The sequence below is a fragment of the Meriones unguiculatus genome, chromosome 21 (assembly GCF_030254825.1).
Source record: "Meriones unguiculatus strain TT.TT164.6M chromosome 21, Bangor_MerUng_6.1, whole genome shotgun sequence".
NCBI classification, from domain to species: Eukaryota; Metazoa; Chordata; class Mammalia; order Rodentia; family Muridae; genus Meriones; species Meriones unguiculatus.
In genome coordinates, this window is record NC_083368.1 from 20,599,915 (window position 1) to 20,621,130 (window position 21,216).

At 39.0% G+C, this 21,216-nt stretch overlaps 1 protein-coding gene across 10 annotated transcripts in view; it reads right to left on the reverse strand.

The window, feature by feature from the left end:
- The window catches only part of Magi2 (membrane associated guanylate kinase, WW and PDZ domain containing 2), a 1,408,809-nt gene that overhangs the window by 446,421 nt on the left and 941,172 nt on the right, over window positions 1-21,216 (reverse strand). The window lies entirely within an intron of this gene.

The following is a 21,216-nucleotide window of genomic DNA, read 5'->3' on the forward strand; positions in this document are numbered from 1 at the left end:
GACTTCCACATGGTTTCTGAAGACAACATAGACCACAGCCATACACATGGTCTGCGTGTGCCATAGACCTCAGCATGGTCTCTGGTGGCAGTACAGAACATGGACACCAACACAGCTGCAGTAGGACCACAGATCCAGAGTGGCCTTAGGTGGCAGCAGAGGCCACTCAAGCAGGATGGCTCCCTTTGGAAGCAGGGACTCTGACATCAGCATGGCCTCAGGAGTGGCCCAGACCAAGGACATCCTTAAGGCCTTTGGTGGTACCTTATGCCAGCGACATCCACACAGCTCCCTGCTGCCTTAGAACAGCAGGCATTCACGTGAACCTTGGGCTTCAACAGGACCTGTGGCAGAGGACCACGATACCAAAGTGGCCTCCCTAGACACCACAGCACGAAAGAGGTCTTGTAAGAAGCGTCAATCCAGAAAATGATCTGTTCTTCATCATGGCCACCATTTCATTGCTCAGAACCAAGGGGATTGTGAGGCCTGAGCCCTGTGTTCAGGGCTGAGTCAGAGTACAGTCTCCAGGCTGCTGCATACCATTCTGTTGGCCCTACTAGCAACAACATGTTTTCCTGTCCACCACAGGCTTCTCTCTAATGGATCACTGCCAGTGTCTCCAGCTCCACCCTCTCCACTGCTCACTCGCTGCTCATTTCCTCCATTTTCCTGCCTCCCCAACAAATGTTTGTTCGTTATAGTGACAATGGAAAGTGCTGTGTGTCACCTAGGAACAAATGACGGCATTTTCTAAATCTAAAGCCACAGTTTAGTTGCACTATACCAGCAAAGAAGACAATGGATACACTTTTATTTATGTTCTATATTTTTTGAATTAAATTTTAAAAAATTATTTACATGTATGTGTGCGACTCCATGCATTTATATGCAGTGTGTGTAAAGTGCCCAGAGGCCAGAAGGCTACAGATAGCCAGGAACAAGAACTATAGGCAACTGTGAGTCATCTGATATGGATCGCTCAGAACCAAACCCAGGTCTTCTGCAAAAGCCATAAGTGCTCTTAGCCACTCAGCCATCTCTCTAGCCCCTTATGTTTACATTTGATTTAAAGCAACACTTTGTTTTATTATAGCAATTCAATTTATATATTAAACAACACTATAATAGAATGGTTTGATACAGTTTTAAATAGAAGTAAAATGGGATAAAATGGACAACTTTTTAATAAGAAAAAATATAAGGGCCCAGAATCATGTGACGTATGTAATAAGTTTAAGGCGGTTTTTTATTCCCTTTGTCCACTGTCTAGAGAATCGAAGGTACCATGTATCTGAATAATACTAGCAAAGAGTATCTACCTGACCATTTAACATGATGTTAAATCAGGACAGGTTGAGAGAGAATTCAAACACTGTAACTATCGGGAAGCTGAATTTTGGGGTCTGTCAACTAGAAGGCCAAATCAAGGCACTTCGAGTTACACGTTCATTTCTTTTTCTCTTAGGTCGGCATTTTATCACAAGTTCCCTTGATGTCTTAGAGTAAACTCCATGTCCTTCTCATGTCTTAAGTTGATGGACAAACTTTTAAAACCTGAGTTTTAAGGAAGATCCAAGAGTGCTGCTACCTGAATGAAGTGTGTGTGTGTGTGTGTGTGTGTGTGTGTGTGTGTTTAATGACAACAAAGCACTTGGTAATCACTGAGGAATAAAGAAAAACAAATAGAATGGAGACATGTAGAAACACACAAGGCTTAAATATAGCTAGACACCATGGATTTATATTGAATATAGAAAGAAAAATGAAATAATTATATTATTGTCAATAGTGACAGAAGACAACCAACTGAGACACTTTTAAGATGATACATTTCAGAAAGTCTAAGAAATATTTCCTTCTATGAAAGATCTCATATGGGAAAAGAGAATGAGAACAGGTTTTTATGCCTTCAAAAAAGGACTTGAAATGCAACAAACACAGACCTGCTTAAAGTAAGAATTGAACACAAAGTAATGTAAAGCTGCCCTGGATTAATAGAAACAAAATGGACTTTAAGAAGTAGTTGTAGCACTTGGATGTATTTCTACTGGGAAAATTAAAGGGTTAAAATAAAAAAAAAATAAATCAGGAGCATATATCGGAGATGAAGTGTGTTAATGGCAGAGGGATCAAGAAGGCAGCAACCCACGTGCGGTGAGCCCAGGGAACCTGAACGTCTAGAAAGAATTATGGAAAAGCAGCCTGTAGAACTGGGCACAGCTTCAGCTTTCACTGACTTCTCTGAATGCTCTGGTTCATGTGGAGCCATCTTTCCCTTTCTCTCATGTGGTGAATGATAATGATTCCCTATAGCATTTGCTGAGGACCCATCACGTTGGAGAGGTTAGTAGTGTCTTCTTATTTATACTCTCTCTGAAAATGGGGTTCAGCAGTGTCAAGATATGAGCAAATGTCATTATCAAATCGATTGGATTTAAAAATAGCCATGAGAACACATGTCTGGCTATTTAAGGGAGTTTTCAAATAGGTTTGACTGAGGAGAGAAGAGCTGTCCTGAATGCAGGTGGCATTGACTTATGGCCTGGGGGCCTGGAAGGAATAAGTGAGCCAGGAACCAGAATTCCTCTCTCTCTGCTTCCTGACTACAGATGTCATGTCATCAGCTGCCTCAGCCCTCCTCTGCTGTCATGTGTCTTTCTTACCACCATGGACTATGCCCTTCCAGCAGTGGGCCAAAAGAAACCTCTCAACCCATGAATTGTTTTTGTCACATTAACAAAAATGAGATCTAATAGAAATCAGGTCTGGAAGCAGAATGGGTTTATAGATACAGTCGCAGAGAGGAAGTTGCTTTCCTTACAGGAAGATAAATTAACACTGAAAGGATGAGAATATATGATGCCATATACAAGTCAGTATCGGAGACACTGTCTGTAGCCTTAAAACAGGGCCTAGAGCCAGGAGTAAATCATCCCCAAAAGGAAATTTAATTGAATTGAATAAATGTAAAAAGGAGGGGGGAAAAGAAAGATAGAATACCTTAAAAATAAATAAGCATGGGAGATCTTTCCATCTTCTGATATCTTCTTCAATTTCTTTCTTGAGAGACTTGAAGTTTTTTTCAAACAGGTCTTCCACTTGCTTGGTTAGAGTCACACTAAGGTACTTTATTTTATTTGTGGCTACTATGAAGGATGTAGTTTTCCTAATTTCTTTCTCAGTCTTTTGTATACAGGAGCACCAATGAATTTTTTGAGTTAATTTTGTATCCAGCCACTTTGCTGAAGGTGTTTATCAGTGGAAGGAGTTCTCTAGTTGAATTTTTGAGGTCACTCGTGTATACTATCATATCATCTGTAAATAGTGATACTTTGACTTCTTCCTCTCCAATTTGTATCTCCATGCTTGCCTTTAGTTGTCTTATTGGTGTATCTAGGACTTCAAATACTATGTTGAGGAGATATGGAGAGAGGAGGCAGCCTTGCCTTGTCACTGATTTCAATGAGACTGATTTTTCTCTCTGTTTTAGACATATGTATAGGATAAACATACTAAAGTCTGTATACCTAAGTAAGCTAAACAAGAAGGAGGATCCTGGGTAAGACGATCAATGCTCATTCAGAAAGGCAAACGGGAGGGATATAAGAAGAGGGAGAACACAGGAAAAAGGACAGGAGCCTATCACAGAGGGGCTCTGAACTATTCTACCAAGCAGGGTATCAAAGAAGATACTGAAACTCATAGCCAAAGTTTGGGCAGAGTGCAGGGAATCTTATGAAAGAAGGGGGAGATAGAAAGACCTGGAAGGGTCAGGAGCTTCACAAGGAGAGCAACACAACCAGAAATCTCGACCCAGGTTGTCTTTTCTGGGGCTGATACTCCAACGAAGGACTATTCATGGAGATAACCTAGAACACCTGCACAGATGCAGCCCATGGCAGCTCAGTGTCCAAGTGGGTTCCCTAGTAATGGGAAGACGGACTGTCTCTGCTATGTAGTTCCCTCATAATGGGAACAGGGGCTATCTCTGACATGAACTCAGTGGCTGGCTCTTTGATCACCTCCACCTGAGGGGGGAGCAGCCTTATCAGGCCACAGAGCAAGACAAAGCAGCCAGTCCTGATGAGACCTGATAGGGTAGGGTCAGAGGGAAAGGGAGGTGGAACTCCCTTCTCAGTGGACTGGGGGAGGATCATGGAAGGAGAAGAGGGAGGAGAGTGTGAGTGGGAGGGGATGATGGAGGTGGCTACAGCTGGGATATAAGTGAATAAATTGTAACAAACAAACAATAAATTAATAAAAAAATAAATAGGATAGTAAGGCATTGCTTAATGAGAATACAGAAAAAAAATACAAATTGTCAGATGTCATGGATCTACTTAGTGGCGGGAAGAGAGATGAGCACAGTCAATGAGATTTCACATGTGACTTGGAAGGCAGTCCCTGAGATTTAACAATAAGTCTATTTGGGCTGCCTCCCTAGTTTTGCTACCAAAATACCAAAGTATGTATGCTTCTTTTGTTGAAAGGCAGTATTTTTAAGCTCAAGAACTTCCCAGGATGACCTCTTAAAAAAATTAATTCCTTTAAAAAAATATTGTAGATGGCTAAATACTTGGCCTCAATGAAAACCAGCCACTCTGAGATACTTGATGCTGAGGTCACAGAGTCCTAAGTGTTCCTTCTTCTCCCTCACTGGGGGGAAATGTTTCCTTTTTATTACGAGCAGTCTTTGGAAGCACAGCTTTATGATGCTTGGCATTTAGGGAACTACCGTTCCGTGCAGTGAAAGGGGTACCAGATCACTGTACCTCGGCTTTTCACTTTCCCTCCTCACTCTAAGTCACAGTTAATTTCCAAAGTTTCACTTTGTGTTGGTGACCTGGATCAGGGTCTGTTGCTTTTGGAGAGCTTGGCTATAACAATTCAGGTCCGTGTTTAGCCTTTTTCTTTTGCTTTCTGCATTACTGAGCAGGTCTCATCACTGAGGGACACTTAATGGTATGCCTGTCCCTGTGATTGACAGAGCCACATTTAGCTCTCAGGGAGAGCATTCTAAAGTATTGCGGACTGCAGCGAATATCTGAGAGACAGACAGAACAACAGATGCTTGTTCTTTTTTTTTAAGCTTTATGAACTCAGAATCTAAATATTTGAAATAATTTTCAGAGAACTAAATTTCAGAGAACTAAATTTATGCCCTTGACTTAAGAATAAGCTATAGGGCACAAAATATTTGGATCATGAAATCATACTTACCAGTGTATTTAATGACATGACAGCTCAGAGGAGAAAAAGTTAGAATATATAAAACGAAATCTCTTTTATTTAAAATATAAAATTATTTATATAATATTTAATCAATTTCTTCAACATACATGTTAGGCGTCAGTGTATCTGGTGTGTGAATGATGGATATAATACTGATAACTATCTTGAACTCAGGTGTCTTTGGCTCAGGTCTTGCCATTTATGCCCAAAGATCAAGGGTCTTAACTATGAACTACGGCATCATGATGAATGTGAACTAAAAACTTTCAGTTATGTCACTGGCCATAGTTTCAAAAGAGAAAACAGGTAAAAACGCGTCTAATGTTTACCCTGTCACTTTTAAATAGCTTGCAATACAACGACTTTCCTTATGCCTATTCATACTTGATTGGATTCAGCTGACTTTTCCCCGATTCTTTGCTGGCTCCCATTCTCTGCCCTCATTTCAGCGAAAACTTCTCACCCTATGAATCCTCCTTGTACATACTTATATCACGTTTGCTCTACTATACATACTGTCTTGTGTATACCCTACTGTAATTAGTGCCTCACCCTTTATCCAATCACGCCTCTTTCAGCTTTCTGCTCTCCAAAGTTATCATTTAGTACAAAAAGGAAATAACATTTAGACATCTTAACTCATAAAAATGGTGAAGACTCAGATCTTCCCTTTCTTCCCCATTAACTAGAATTAAAACCCTTGATTATTCAAGAGGCAATCATAAAAAATTCTGACAGAAACAGGCAAATTGTCTAGGGAATTTAGGATTGAAGCAAGGAAATCACCAGTCTCTGGGTTTCTTTTCATCACTCTCATATTTCAGACTATGCATCAAGGCAGCCTCACCCTAAAGCAGACAGCAGGTACATATAACTGAAGAAGGATGACAGCAAATGAGAAGAATCCTACTCCTTCTGGAAAAACGTTCAGGATCAGAGAGCTGGGAGAAGCCTCATCCTGAACACTAACTATTTGCAAGAATGGTAACTTTGCATTTTGCCTGTGGCATCACCAATAGCCTACCAAGAGACTGACCCACTCCTCATTGACAGTGGCAGGCTAGTGCACCTGTACTGGTGACAACAATAAAGGATGACCCATCCCCTCCTACAGCTGTCAGTCTGCAAGGGCAGAGAAGGAAAGTGAGGTGCAACCCTTTCCATTTCATAGATCCAGTTTCCCACATCCCTGCTACAGGACGCCTGTGACCCACAGAGGTATTTTGTGTGACCTTGCTCACAAGTTACACCAGGCGCTCAATGTACCTGAAGCTCTCAAGACAAAATAAGGAAAATTCCATCGGAACGGCTCAACAAACAAACAAACAAACAAACAAAAGCAAAAAAACCCCAAATAAATGTCAATTGTAAATAAACAACATAAAAGAGGCCAAAACTTACATGTGAAGTTGAAACAAGGGCACCACTAAAACGAAGATTTTACTTCAAACATCCAGGTTTTTAAAAAGTGTATAGAAATGTCTAAGGTAAGTTTGAATGTAACTCCACATACCAAAAACAAGGAAAACCACAGCTGGATGAGAAAAGGGCAACTGATGGTAATTTTAAAAATATTTGAATCGCCACATAGTGACTTTAAAGCAGTTATAATGAAGTGACCAAAGAATGGGCAGATATTTGCACGGCCAGCATGTTTACATGCTGAACTATTAGGGAATTCAAGTCCTCAAAACTCATACTGAAAAAGAAAGTAGCATGTAGAAAAATTTAAAGAAAAAAATAACAAATTACAATCTTATAAACACATAGGTTAAAATAGTGGAATTAAAGGTATATTTATATAACTTATTCACCAAATTCAACAACATGGAAAACATGAACCAATCTTTTTTTTCTATGACCACTTAAGAGAATTGGGCCAAGTCCTATAAAGCCACAAATCATCAAAACTAAAATAAAATGAAGTACATGACCTGAATCATTCCATCATGCTTAATGGAACCGAATGTTTAATTAAAATCCCAGTTAGAATGACATCCAGGCCAGGTTATGTTCCTGGAGAACTTATCAAACACTTAAAGAAGAACTGAAAGACATGCTGTGCAAGCTCTTGCAGAAAGGAGAAAAGGTTCAGATCACCAATGTTGGTTATCACCTTGACATACCTGTGAAGAGAAGAGGGCATCTCAACTGAAGAACTGTCTCAATTAGTGTGGCTGGTAAGCATGCCTGCAAGGCAGTTTTTATTGCTAATTGATGGGGGAAGATCACTGTGGGTGGTGCCACAGGTGGGCAGGTGTGCCTGTGTTATATAAGAAAAGTAGCTGACCAGGAAACTCTGAGCAACTGGCAAGCAGTGTTTCTCTCTGCCCTGACTTCTCTAGATAAGGGACGGTAACCTGAAACAAACCCTTTCCTTATGAAGTTGCCTTTAGTCATGGGATTGATCATAGTTAACAGAAAGTAAACTAGAACAGGTGGATTGGGTTGTCAACTGAAATTTGGTAGTGGACTGCTTGCCTTACATGGGCAAAGCCTAGGTCCATGCCTTGAACTGCAAAGGAAAATATAAAACAAAACTCAACACACCATATGTGTTTATTTTATGTGTCCCGTATTACCCAGATCAAAGTGTACAAAAATCCTGGGTGTGGGATCAAACAACTGTAATCACAGCAACTCAAGGAGGCAGATGCAGGCAATCTCTGAGTTCAAGGCCAGCCTGGTCTACAAAGCAAGTCCAGAACAGCCAAAACAACATAGAGGAACCGTGTCTCAAACAAAGAAACAAACAAACAATGCCCCCCAACCAAAACAGTGTACATAAAAGGAAATTATGAACCAATATAACTCATAAACATCTTTAATAAAATATCAGCACATTAAAAAAGAAGTACAAATGAAGAATGGTACACTATGATCATGTTAAGCTTAGCCAATGAACAGTTTCAATATTTCAAAATCACTCAATATAAACATGCTGTATCAACAGTTTAAATAAGAAACAAAATTGCATAAGTCGAGAACTGTATAGGCACAAATCATGTGGAATCTGCAAAAGGTTATGTAGCTTACACATGACTTTGATCAAATAATACAAAATTAACACACACACACAAACAAAACAAAACAATTGCTTTTCTATGTTAAAAGTGAAAAATAACCACTGCATGTCCTGCATGCCAGTTCCCAGGCTTGAGCTCTATTGGCAATCCCAGAGGCAGCAGTCTTCAGAGATTACCAGGTGAGAACCCTCCCCAAATCCAACAGCACTTGGCCCTCTGTGTGCCAGTTCCCAGGTCACAACTCTACAAACCAAGAGGCAACAGTGAGATCAGAGACTCTCAGGTGAGAGCCCCTCCCACAACCCAGGAGTGTGGTACACACCATGCCCTCCCAGCTTCAGACACCAGGCCTTAGATCTACTTGAAATTCCAGACGCTGGAAACCTTCAGGATCCTCCAAGCCTGCCAACATCAGATACAACCCAGATGGCTAAAGGCCAGGGGTAAGAATACACTCAACGAAACGCTGGGCAATACAGCACCATTAAAACACAACTATCCTACTGCATCAAGCTCTGCATGTCCAAACACACCTGAAGTGCAGGAAAACAACTTTGAATCTCTTATGAAGGTAATAGAGGTCTTTAAACAGGAAATAAATAAATCTCTCAAAGAAATACAGAAAAATACAATCAAACAGGAGAAGGAAATGAATAAATCCCTTAAAGAAATACAGGAACATATAAGTAATCAGGGGAAGGAAATGAATAAAACTGTTCAAGACCTGAAAAATAAAATAGAAGCAAAAAGACAACACAAATTGAGGCAATCCTGGAAATGGAAAACCTAGGAAAGAGGACAGGAACTACAGATGCAAGCATCACCAACAGACTACAAGAGATGGAAGAGAAAATCTAAGGCATAAAAGATATGATAGAAGATATTGATACATAAATCAAAGAAAATGCTAAATCCAAAAAGTTTCTAACAAAAAACATCCAGGATATTTTAAATACTATGAAAACATCAAACCTAAGAACAGAACACCAACAGCACAGGTTCTAAGATCAACAATCAATAAATGGGATCTCATGAAACTGAATAGCTTCTGTAATCCAAAGATATAGTCAGAACAAAATGGCTGCCTACAAATTGGGAAACGATCTTCACCAACCTTATATCTGACAAAGGGCTAATATCCAGAATATATGAAGAACTCAAGAAGTTAAACAGCAAAAAATTCAAATAATCCAATTAAAAAATGGGATACAGAGCTAAACAGAGAATTCTCAACAGAGGAATATCAAATGGCAGAGAATCACTTAAAGAAATGTTCAATGTCCTTAGCCATCAGGGAAATGCAAATCAAAACTACCCTGAGATTTCACCTTATACCTATCAGAATGACTAAGATCAAAAACTCAAGGACAACACATGCTAGAGAGGATATGGAGAAAGGGGAACCCTCCTCCATTGCTGGTGGGAATGTAAACTTATACAACCACTTTGGAAATCAATTGGGTGCTTTCTCAGACAATTAGGAATAGTGCTAACTCAAGACCCAGCTATAACACTCCTAGGCATAGATCCAAAAGATGCTCAAGTATACAACAAGGACATTTGCTCAACCATGTTTGTAGCAACTTCATTTGTAATAGCCAGAAGCTGGAAACAACCCAGATGCTCCTCATTTGATGAATAGATACAGAAATTGTGGTACATTTACCCAATGGAATGTTACTCAGCAATTAAAAACAAGGAAATCATGAAATTTTCAGGTAAATGGTGGGAACTAAAAAATATCATCCTGAGTAAGGTATCCCAGAAGCAGAAAGACACACAGGGTATATACTCATTCATAAGTGGATATTAGACATATAATATAGGATAAACATAATAAAATCTGTACAACTAAAGATGGTAATCAAGAAGGAGGACTCTGGGTAAGATGCTCAATCCTCATTCAGAAAGGCAAAGATGGACATCAGAAGAGGGGGAAACAGGGAACAGGACAGGAGCCTACCACAGAGGGCCTGTGAAAGACTCTACCCTGCAGAGTATCAAAGCAGATGCTGAGACTCATAGCCAAACTTTGGTCAGAGTATAGGGAATCTTATGAAAGTAGGGGGAGATATAGAGACCTGGAAAGGACAGGAGCTCCACAAGGAGAGCAACAGAACGAAAAGAGCTGGACACAGGTGTGTTTTCTGAGAACGATACCTAGAACCCCTGCATAGAAGTAACCAATGGCGGGTGAGTGTCCAAGTGGGTTCTCTAGTAATGGGAACATGGACTGTCTCTGACATAAACAGATTGGCCTGCTCTTTGATCACCTACCTCTCACACTGTTGCAGCCTTACCAGGCCACAGAAGAAGACAAGGCAGCCACTCCTGATGAGACCTGATAGACTAGAATCAGATGGAAGGGGAGGGGGACCTCCCCTATTAGTGGACTGGGGGAGGGGCCTGGGTGGAAAAGAGAGAGGTAGGGTGGGATTGGGAGAGGGAGGGAGCTACAGGTGAAATACAAATGGAATAAATTGTAATTAATAAAAATAAAATATTTTAATAAAAAAGAACAAAAGAATAATAGAAATAGAAGGAAAAAAATTTCCAGATCAAAGGATCAGAAAAATACCTTCAACAGTATCATAGAAGAAAATTTCCCATACATAAACTTAGAGATGCCTATAAATGTATAAGAAGCCTATTGAACATCAAATAGATTGGACTAAAAAAGAAATCCTCCTGCCACATAATAATCAAAACACTAACTATAGCTAACAAAGAAAGAGTATCAAAAACCACAAGGGATAATAGCCAAGTAACATATAAAAGCATACCTATTAGAATTGCACCAGACTTCTTTATAGAGATTTTAAAAACCACAAGGGCCTGGGCAGATGTCTTGCAGACCCTAAGAGACCAGAGATGCCTGCCCAAACTACTGTACCAACAAAACTGTCAATCACCACAGATAGAGAAAACAAAATATTCCATGACAAAACCAAATTTAAATAAGCCTTTTCACTAACCAAGCCCTACAGAAGATACTAAAAGGAAATTCCAACACAATGAGGAGAATTACACCCAAGAGAACACAGGAAATAAGTAATATCACACAAGCAGAATCAAAAGAAGTGAAGCACAGACCTACTACCACCAACAACATCAAAATAACATGAATCAATAATCATTAGTCAAGTCATAATATCCCTCAATGCATTGACTCAATTTCCCAATAAAAAGACACAGATAACAGACTGGATGTGAAAACAGGATTAATCTTACTGTTGCATACAAGAAACACACCTCAGCAACAAAGATAGACATTACCACAGAATAAAGGGCTGAAAAGAAGTTTCCCAAGTAAACAGATCCAAGAAGCAAGCTGGAATAGCTATTCTAACAAGTAATAAAATAGACTTTCAACCACAACTGATCAAAGGAAATGGGGAAGGACTCTGCATATTCAAAGGATAATTCCACCAAGATGACATTTCAATTCTGAACATCCATGCCCCAAATAGAAGGGCACTGACATATGTAAAAGAAATATTGCTAAATCTTAATTGAACCCCACACATTAATAGTGGAAGACCTTAATACCCCACTATCATCAATTGACAGGACAATGAGACAGAAACGAAATATAGAAATGATGAAACTAATTGATGTTATGAACCAAATGGACCTAACAGTTATCTATAGAACATCCCACACAAACACTAAAAAATATACCTTCACAGCATCACACAGAACCTTCTCCAAAATTTACCACAAACGTGGTCATGAAGCTGGCTTCGGTAGACCACAAGACAATTGAAATAAACCCTTGTATCTTATCAGACCACCATGGACCAAGGCTGGAACTCAGCAACAACAGAAACAACAGAAAGCCTACAAACCCATGGAAACTAAACAACTACTTACTCAATTTACCTCTGGGTCAGGGAGGGAATAAAGAAAGAAATTAAAAGCTTTTTAGAATTCAATGGAAATGAAGGCACAACACACCAAACTTTACGTGACACAATGAAAGCAGTGCTAAGAGGAAAGGTCGTAGCAATAAGTGACTTCATAAAGAAATTGAAGAGATCACATACTAATAACTTAAAAAGCACACGTGAAAGCTCTAGAATAAAAAGAGCAAACACTCCAAAGATGAGTAGATGGCAGGAAATAATAAAATTCAGAGCTGAAATCAATAAATTAGCAATACAGAGAACAATACAAATATTCAACAAAACTTAATGTTATTTTTTTGAGCAAATCAACAAGATAGACAAACCTTTAACCAAACTAACTAAAAGGCAGAGAGACAGTATCCAAATTGACAAAATCAGAAATGAAAAGGGGGACACAGCAACAGACACTGAGGAAATAAAAAAAAATCACTAGGTGTTACTTCAAAAGCCTATACTCCACAAAACTGGATAATCTAAATGAAATGGATATATTTTTTTTTATATATTTCATTTACCAAAGTTAAATCAAGACCAGGTTAACAATCTAAATAGCCGTATAGCCCCTGAGGAAATAGAAGCATTCATTAAAAGTCTCCCAACCAAAAAGAACCCAGGGTTTCAAGCTGTCTTCATTCCAGGGATGTAGGGATGGTTAAACATCCAAAAATCCATCAGTGTAATACACCATATAAACAAAGTGAAAGAAAAAAAAAACATGATAATCTCATTATATGCCAAAAAAGCCTTTGATAAAACCCAACATCCCTTCATGATAAAAGTTTTGGAGAGATCAGGAATACAAGGGCCATAACTAAACATACCAAAAGCAATATACAACAAACTGATAGCCAACACCAAATTAAATGGAGAGAAATTTAAAGCAATTCCACTAAAATCAGGGACAAGACAAGGTGGATAATTTTCTCCATATCTATTCAACATAGTACTTGAAATTCTAGTTAAAGTATTAAGACAAGTAAAGCAGATCAAGGGGATAGAGATTGGAAGAAAAGAAGTCAAAATATCATTATTCACAGATGATATGATAGTATATATAAGTCACCCCCAAGTTTCTACCAGAGAACTCCTATGGCTGATAAACACCTTCAGCAAAGTGTCTGCATACAAAATTAACTCAAAAAGTTATTAGCCCTCCTTTATACAAGCAACAAAACGTCTGAGAAAGAAATTAGGGAAACAGCACCCTTCACAATAACAACAAATAATATAAAATATTATTTGTGTTGTATGTGTGACTCTAACCAAGCAAGTGAAAAAGTTGTGTGAAAAACAGGTCCCGCCTCTGAGAAAAAGGTATCGGACGGGTCTGATGCTCTTTGGGTGGATGACACCTAAATGAACATCGGTACAAAGTCCCAATTTATTTCTAATATCAGAGATCAGACCTCTACTCTTGCCTGATGCGTCTAAAACAAAAAGGGGGAACTGTAGAGAGCTGCGGAATGCTATGCCTTAAAGATGGAGCTGGTTTCTGCCTTCCACCTTCCCGATGGTGAGTGCTCTCTGTCACGAACAATTCCACATTTGGCTAAGGCTGAGGATCTGGCTTGCTTCCATGTATGTGGACCTATCTGCATTGCCCACGTGGCACGCCTGGGTTGGCTACCCAGAGGCTATTTAAGCTGTGGGCTGGCTTTCCCCAGGGTCTGAGGATTGTTCAAGGTTCCTGAATAAACTGCATTGAAAAAAAAAAAAGAATAAAGAAAAAATTGGCCAGTAAACCCATGCAAACAAAAAGCAAGCAGGAGCATACAGTCCTTGGGAGGTCACAGGGATGGTAGGGTTGCCACATTCTGCTGCTTTTCTTTTTGTGCAAGTTTAGTGGCCAAACCTTCACTCTTCAATTGGTTCTTTTCTCTTAAAAAAAAAAAAAAAAAAAAAAAAAAAAAAAAAAAAAAAAAAAAAACTTCAGATCTCTGATACTGAAGAAGATATCAGATTAACCAGCCTGTTTTTATGCCACTATCATGTAGTTTTCATTACTATTGCTCTGTAGAACTGCTTGAAATCAGGGATTTAGATATTGTCAGGATTGCTTTTATTGTACAGGATTGTTTTAGCTCTTCTGGGTTTTTTGATTTTCCACACACCCAAAAGATGCTCAACCAGTGGAGACTGTGGGTTCCTAAGTTATTGATTGGTTACATAAGGATATTTGTTCAACTATGTTTATAGCATCTTTATTTGTAATAGCCAGAGACTGTAAACAACCCAGATGTTCTTCAGCTGAGGAATGGATAAAGAAAACGTGGCACATTTACACAACAGAATAGTACTCAGCTATGAAAAACAAAGATATCATGAACTTTGCAGGCAAAAGGATGGAAGTAGAAATGATCATCCTGACTGAGGTAACCAAGACCCAGAAAGACACACACCATGGTATATACTCATTCATAAATGGCTATTAAATAGACAGTACAGGATAACCATACTAGGGTTCACATTCCCAAAGAAGCTAAGTAACAATGAGGGCCCAAGGGAGGTTGCTTTAATTCCACTTAGAAGGGGAAATGGGATAGACAGCGGAAGTGTATGAAGAGGCGGAACTGGGTACAGGAGGGTGTATGGAAGGATCAGATGTGTGGGGAAAGCAGGGGAAGAAAGATGAGAAGGCTGGGAGAGAGAAAGAAAACCTAGAGGGGTCATCTCTGAGACAAGCTGGGTACCTAGGACAGAGTAGGCTTCTAGGAGGATATAAACTGAAGGAATGGCCAGCCAATGACTGGCCTGCCCTGAGACCCACTCCATGGGAGAGAGCCAACCCACATCCTATGGGAGAGAGTTCTGCCGTGCTTGCAGGCAGGAACCTAGCATAACTGTCCTCTGAAAGGCTCTACCCAGAAACTGATGAAAACAGACCCACAGCCAAACATTAGACAGAGCTCTGGGAGTTTTGTGGAAAAGTTGGCAGAAACACAGAAGGACCTTAAGGGAACAAGAACTCCACAAGAAGGAAAGCTGAGTCAACCAACATAGGCCCATGAATGAAGCACCAACCAAAGAGCAAGCATGGACTAGACCTAGGCCCCAACACATATGTAACTGATGGGCAGCTTTGTCTTCTTGTAAGTTCCCTAGTGAGTGGAGCAAGGGCTATCTCTGACATGGATTCTATTGCCTGCTTTTGGATCACTTTCCCCTGGTGGGGCTGGCTTTTCTGTCCCCAGGGGAAAAGGATGCACTTGGTCCTGATGTGACTTGCTGTGCAGGGGTTGGTTGATATGGGGATGGAAGTAGAGTTTTTCTGAAGAGAAGGGAGGTTGGGACAGGGAGGAGAGAAGGGAAGGGCTGGGCTCACAATGTAAAGTGAAAAAATAAAAACACCAATATAATAATAAAAAGAAAGGGGGTAATACAGAAATATCATATAGAAAATATGTAGAAATGATATAAGAAAAGAACAGTGAATCTGCTCTTCAACTATTAAATTGTTATCATTCTCAAATATTTTTTTAAATTTATTGGTATAGAATTTTGTATATAAATAAGGTTATTTTTGATACATGGGTATTGAATTTTATATATTGATTCAAATTGAAGGTTATTTTTGATACACATATGTATGTATGTTTCTACTCTGGTATGAAGTATTAGACCTTTACAACCCATTTACATATGCATAAATGAAGCTAGGCTCTCAACCATGCTGCTCACTGGTCATGCTTAGACAAAAGGAGAGAACCACAGCCTTAGACACAGTGCATAAATTAACCAAAATCCAGATCACCTGCATGCAAAATGGGCCAATATTTACAAAGACCATGAGAAAACCTTAGGCACCTGGGACCAGCTGATTCACAAAAGGTGATTTATGATTTGGGCTCCTTAAAATAAAAACAACGGTACAAGTTGCTGTAAAGAGAATGGAAGAACAAATTACAGACTGAACCAAGGTATTTACTGGGAGTATATCCAATGAGCTAATTCATATCTTTAATCATGAATTCTCAAAAGCTGAACTAAAGAGAAATCAATCAAAATAGCCAAAACCATGATGTGGCATTTCACTGAGTAGCACTTACAGACAACAAGTAATTACATGGAAAGATGCTTGATACATCAGCCACTAGGGAAATTCTAACCAACACAGCACCAGAATGACTAAAATAAGAAAGAAAATATCTTTAACACCAAAAAAAATTCTTCACAGTAAACACTTTCACATTCTTAGTTCTTAGCTCGTTCATCAGACAAAAACCATGTAAATATAAGATTAATTTGATTATATTGGGAACGTAGGATTACTAATTATCAAAAAGACTTAAATGAGAAAATAAGCCAGACTTTTCATATAGAGACAGACTAGACAATCTAAAACCAGAATTTAAAAATAATGTAACTATAACTTTATTTATGCCAACTTTATAAACCTCATTTAAGAAAAGCCTTGAAACTAAGTAGTCTTGTAGGGCAAGTTTCTTCTCTTCAAAAACAATATGTTTGGTAGGTACTATAAACCATGACTTTTTATGTATTTATTCTTATTTTTAAGATAAAGTTCAAAGTACCAGTGTCAGTTGAAATATAAATTCATGAAGGCAAGTGCTGAAACCGATTTCTTTTTCTGTAGTAACACAAGAAAACTCACTCATAACTCAGATACTGAATCCAGAAACGAAGCCATCAAGTCAGTTGATGTAGGTATAGCTATCATTTTGTGAATATTTAGAGCCATTTTTAACAGAATGGAGAGGAGAACACCGATCTATTAACATCAGGCTGGAACTAGCTAGTCTGACAATTTTAGCCCACAGGGATCTGTTCCCTCGCAGCCTCCGAGAACCTCGGAGAAGCCCACAACTGTTAAGATAGGCCAGTCCTTTGCTCTCCCTGTCCTTGTTTGGGAGGCTCATTTGCTGAGTAATGTCTAAAGTGCCATCTTTCCTGTATATGAAGCTGAGTCCTTTGGAAGGAAAGAAAATTCTTGTCCTACAGGTAAGAATCACTGTGCCAGAGAATCAGGGCCTAGCCCAACAGGGTTTGGTGCAGTTTTCCCTGGCCCCAGAATGACAGGGTTTCTTCCCCTGAGTAAGCATTGGAGGATGTTGCTGAGGTGCGTTGTATTTTAACTTCAGCAGGGCTCTTCCAGCAGGCCACTTTATGGCACGCATGTGCCTATGTGCGTTTATGCTTGGGTACATACACTGTTTGGACATGTTTGAGTGCAGGTGTGCTTGTGTGTAAAGATCTGCATGTGTGTGTGTGTGCTCGTGCAAGAGGCCAGAGGTTGATACAGATCCTCAATCATTCACCGCGTGACTTTTTGATACAGGCTCTTTCTCTGAACCAGGAGCTAGCTCATCAATTCAATTTGGCTGCCTGGCCAGTGAACCCCTGTGATCGATTTATCTCCACATCCCCCTGTCTGGGGTTACAGGCAGCTGCTATGGCCAAACTCTCTTGCTGTGGAGCAAACTCAGATATTCATGCTTGTATAGCAAACCCTTTACCCACTGACCTATCTCCCAGCCTCTAATGGATTTTGGATGCTCTTTCCCACTACATGATCCTTGTGGGAATGGTCACAATAAGAAGAGCTATTGTTCAAAGCTGATTCTGAGGGTGAAATATTTTGCACGTAGTTTTACCAGTCTTGCATCCAAATTATTCGGTAGTTAACATTTTCCCCCCTGTGGCTTTTAAACTACGACTATACTGGATTACCAACCAGCACTCCCCCAAATTCTATTCTTAGAATCCAGTAGTAGGTGGAAACTCTTTTTCTGCCATGTAGACTGGTGCTAAAACTCCTAAGCTTCACAGTGCTATGACAGATTCACAGAGCACAATGACTTTGGTATTTTAAGCCACACAGTGAGAAGGGAGTTGCTTTTATGTTTAGATTAAAAGGGTCAGGTGATTGCTTTCCTGAAAACAGAAAAAGCATTTATTTCATACATAGTCAAATCGGACCATCTTTTATCCTCTGATACCAAGAAGAAATGTTCTTGGTCTTTTTTTTTTTTTTCCACAAGGGTCATTTAAATCAGTTGCAAATCCCTCCCATTTTTCTTCCCTTTAACTTCCAATTATAGCTGACTGACGAGAAATTATGCACCTATGTAAAGAGATGTGATTATATAAATACCCGTTCACACATAGCATTTGACCTTGAGAGTTTATGAGGTGTCAGCATTCAGAAGGCTGAGACAGGAGGATTGTGAGGCTGGGGCCCACCTGGACTGAGCTATGTAGTGAAACTCTTTCTATCCCCCCAAAACCCCATTTAAAAAAAAAAAACTGCACTTGAATTTCTCCTTACAGTCAGGATTGAGCTATGTGAAAATCGGGGTAAAATGTTGAAAGGGATCAGAGAACAACCTAACCTTTGACATTGCAACATGATATTATTCCGTAGAAAGTTCATGTTTTGGGTGTGCTGGATCAAGTTACAACATACACAAATACATGCACACACACACACACACACATTCATACACACACACATGCACACAGACACACCCTTGAAAAAATTCTCATATAATGTTTGAGTGGGTTTACATTTTGTTTGTTCATAGCTCCCTTTGGCCACATGTGGACAGTAGACTGCCAGCTGAATATAAAGTTTAAACTTCTATGTAGCAGAGATGCAGGAAGATTTCCAACATCCCATATTGACTTGGGGATCTTAGAAATCTGAGTTCAGACCTGACTTGTAAAAAGAGATTCTTTGGAAGTGTGGAAAATGAGCATGATTAAAATGAGTCATGAGAGACTGTAGTGATGAGACACAGAATGCAAACAGCTGGTTCCAAGCCTTCAAACCATTACTCCCCAACATTTATCAAATCTGGACAACTTCTGGGTCTTCAGGCACATACACATAAAAGCTAAGCTAAAATTCCTGAAAATTCCTAAAAACAAAACAAATTCTAACAACAACAAAAACAGCCTAGATATTATACAGTCCTAGAGACATGAGAATAAAACATTTAAAAATATTAGTGTTTAAGATGTACCAATGAAAATTGCTCCACATATGATGAAACTGAATAAAATTTATCCTAGGCATCAAACCTAATCTACCTTTAATTTTGGGTAGTCTAAGAGTGAAGTTTATAGTTGAGAAAAAGAGTGAGATTACTTTGCTGCCTGAAAGCTACCATTCCGTGTCCAGAATTAAGAACTTACTGGAACATGCTCATGACCTTCACACATTAACTTTGACTATTGGATTAGAATGAGCAGATGCAAAGATGTTGAGGTGCCCTTTGAAGCTTAAAATATACTACCTGGCCTTTTTACAGACAGGGTTTGCCAAGTTGCATTGGCCTGTTAGCTGCCAATCCTGGCACATAAATGCCCAGAGAATGGGGACAAACCAGTGATTGGCTGTGTCTCACCAGAACTCAATCCAACTTCAGACTGGCTCCCTTCTAGATTGGATTCTGACAGTGACTCTCTCTGCCTGACAGAGGAAGGGATCATCTCATCTGGAGAAACATACTGCTATGTGGAAGACCTACAGTTTTCTGATAGACATTTTATACACATTCCAGAATTCAGAAAGTTAGCACTTCAACCTTATGTGTCTGAGCTGACTGTGATGCTCAGCTGACTTAACCAGTGGCCCCAAAAGCAATCCCTTAACATTCTAAACAGGCAGTTGTGATTCGTGAAACCTTATTACCCAAAAGCACTTTTCTTGGCAAGAAAACATAAATTAAGTATCCAGAATAGTAGTGTTCAAATGGGAGCTTCTAATATCCAGTATCCTAGGAATATATGTAATGTCTATGAATCGCAAACAGCAACTGAGCAGCCCTAAGACAGTCTGACCATGTGGTCTCTAGATCTCATTTTTCAGTGACATATGGTTTTAGGACACTGGCATTGCATTTGAACATCTATCACGCAGACAACCCAGATAAATGCAGATGTGTGAAAAAGTAACAGTGGGATATTATAAAAGGCAAGATGTTGTTTGAACATATCTCCACAGAGTAAGAGATTTAATCTTAGGAGATTATTTCAAGTGAAAAGAGGGACTCAAAGGAGCTAGATAGCTGTTCAGTGTTCGTAAGTGGAATAATTGTTAGATTCATTTTAATGAGAACATACTAAGGTCATGCCTCTGTGTCCTAAGTAAATTGCAGCGCTCAGATACAGCACTTGAGGTCACTTTAACTTAGAGTCTACCACAGTTTGTAATACATGTCTTAGTGGTGTCAATGCAATGTAACCTAATTATGCTAAAAAATCCAGGTTATATAATAATGTTATAGGCTACAACCATACACAATTCCAAAACAGAGTAATAGATACAACTATAAAAGGAAACTTAAATACAGATTTGATTAAAATTGGTTATATATATATGCATTTATCTGTACATAAAATTGAATTTTCTAATTTTTAATTTAACTTGGTAGTATATTTATCCTGCTTTTATAATAGAATGTACACTATTATCTCAGGAAGTTAGAATTATTATTAAAAGAGAAGAGCTTTGAGAATCAGAGAATTCTCTTACTTAAAACAAACTTTCTTTTAAAGTTTAAGAATTCTCCATCACTCTTGTCAACTTTATGTACTCATCAGCGGTATATGTTTCCACACAGGGCTCCAAAATATTGATCAAAAAATAAAAGACTATGAATGTTGTCAACTAATGAATCATTTGGGGAGTATAGTATTTATTTTAAGTAAATGATAAGAACTCTTAACATTCACTCAACATTCACTTGTAGAAATGTTTTTTTTAGAAATTACAAGAATCTTCAATTACAGACTTCATCCATGTAATTCACTAATTTAAAAACAAGGCTTGACTTCATCTAGTACCATAGATTATTTTAAAAAAACCTCTTCTCATGCATGCATACAGTCCATGTTTTAAGCATGCTTCTATATTTCTGCTAGGTCTTGGAATGTAGTAAGGATCATCTAGACACTCATGCAATTATCTGTTTCACTCAGCTGTCTGTTTATAGACGAAAACCCATCTTTACAATACCGGGTCCTTACTAACTGGCAGGAGGTTGTTGCCGTTGAAGGGGGCATCAAGTATTATTTATAGTTCC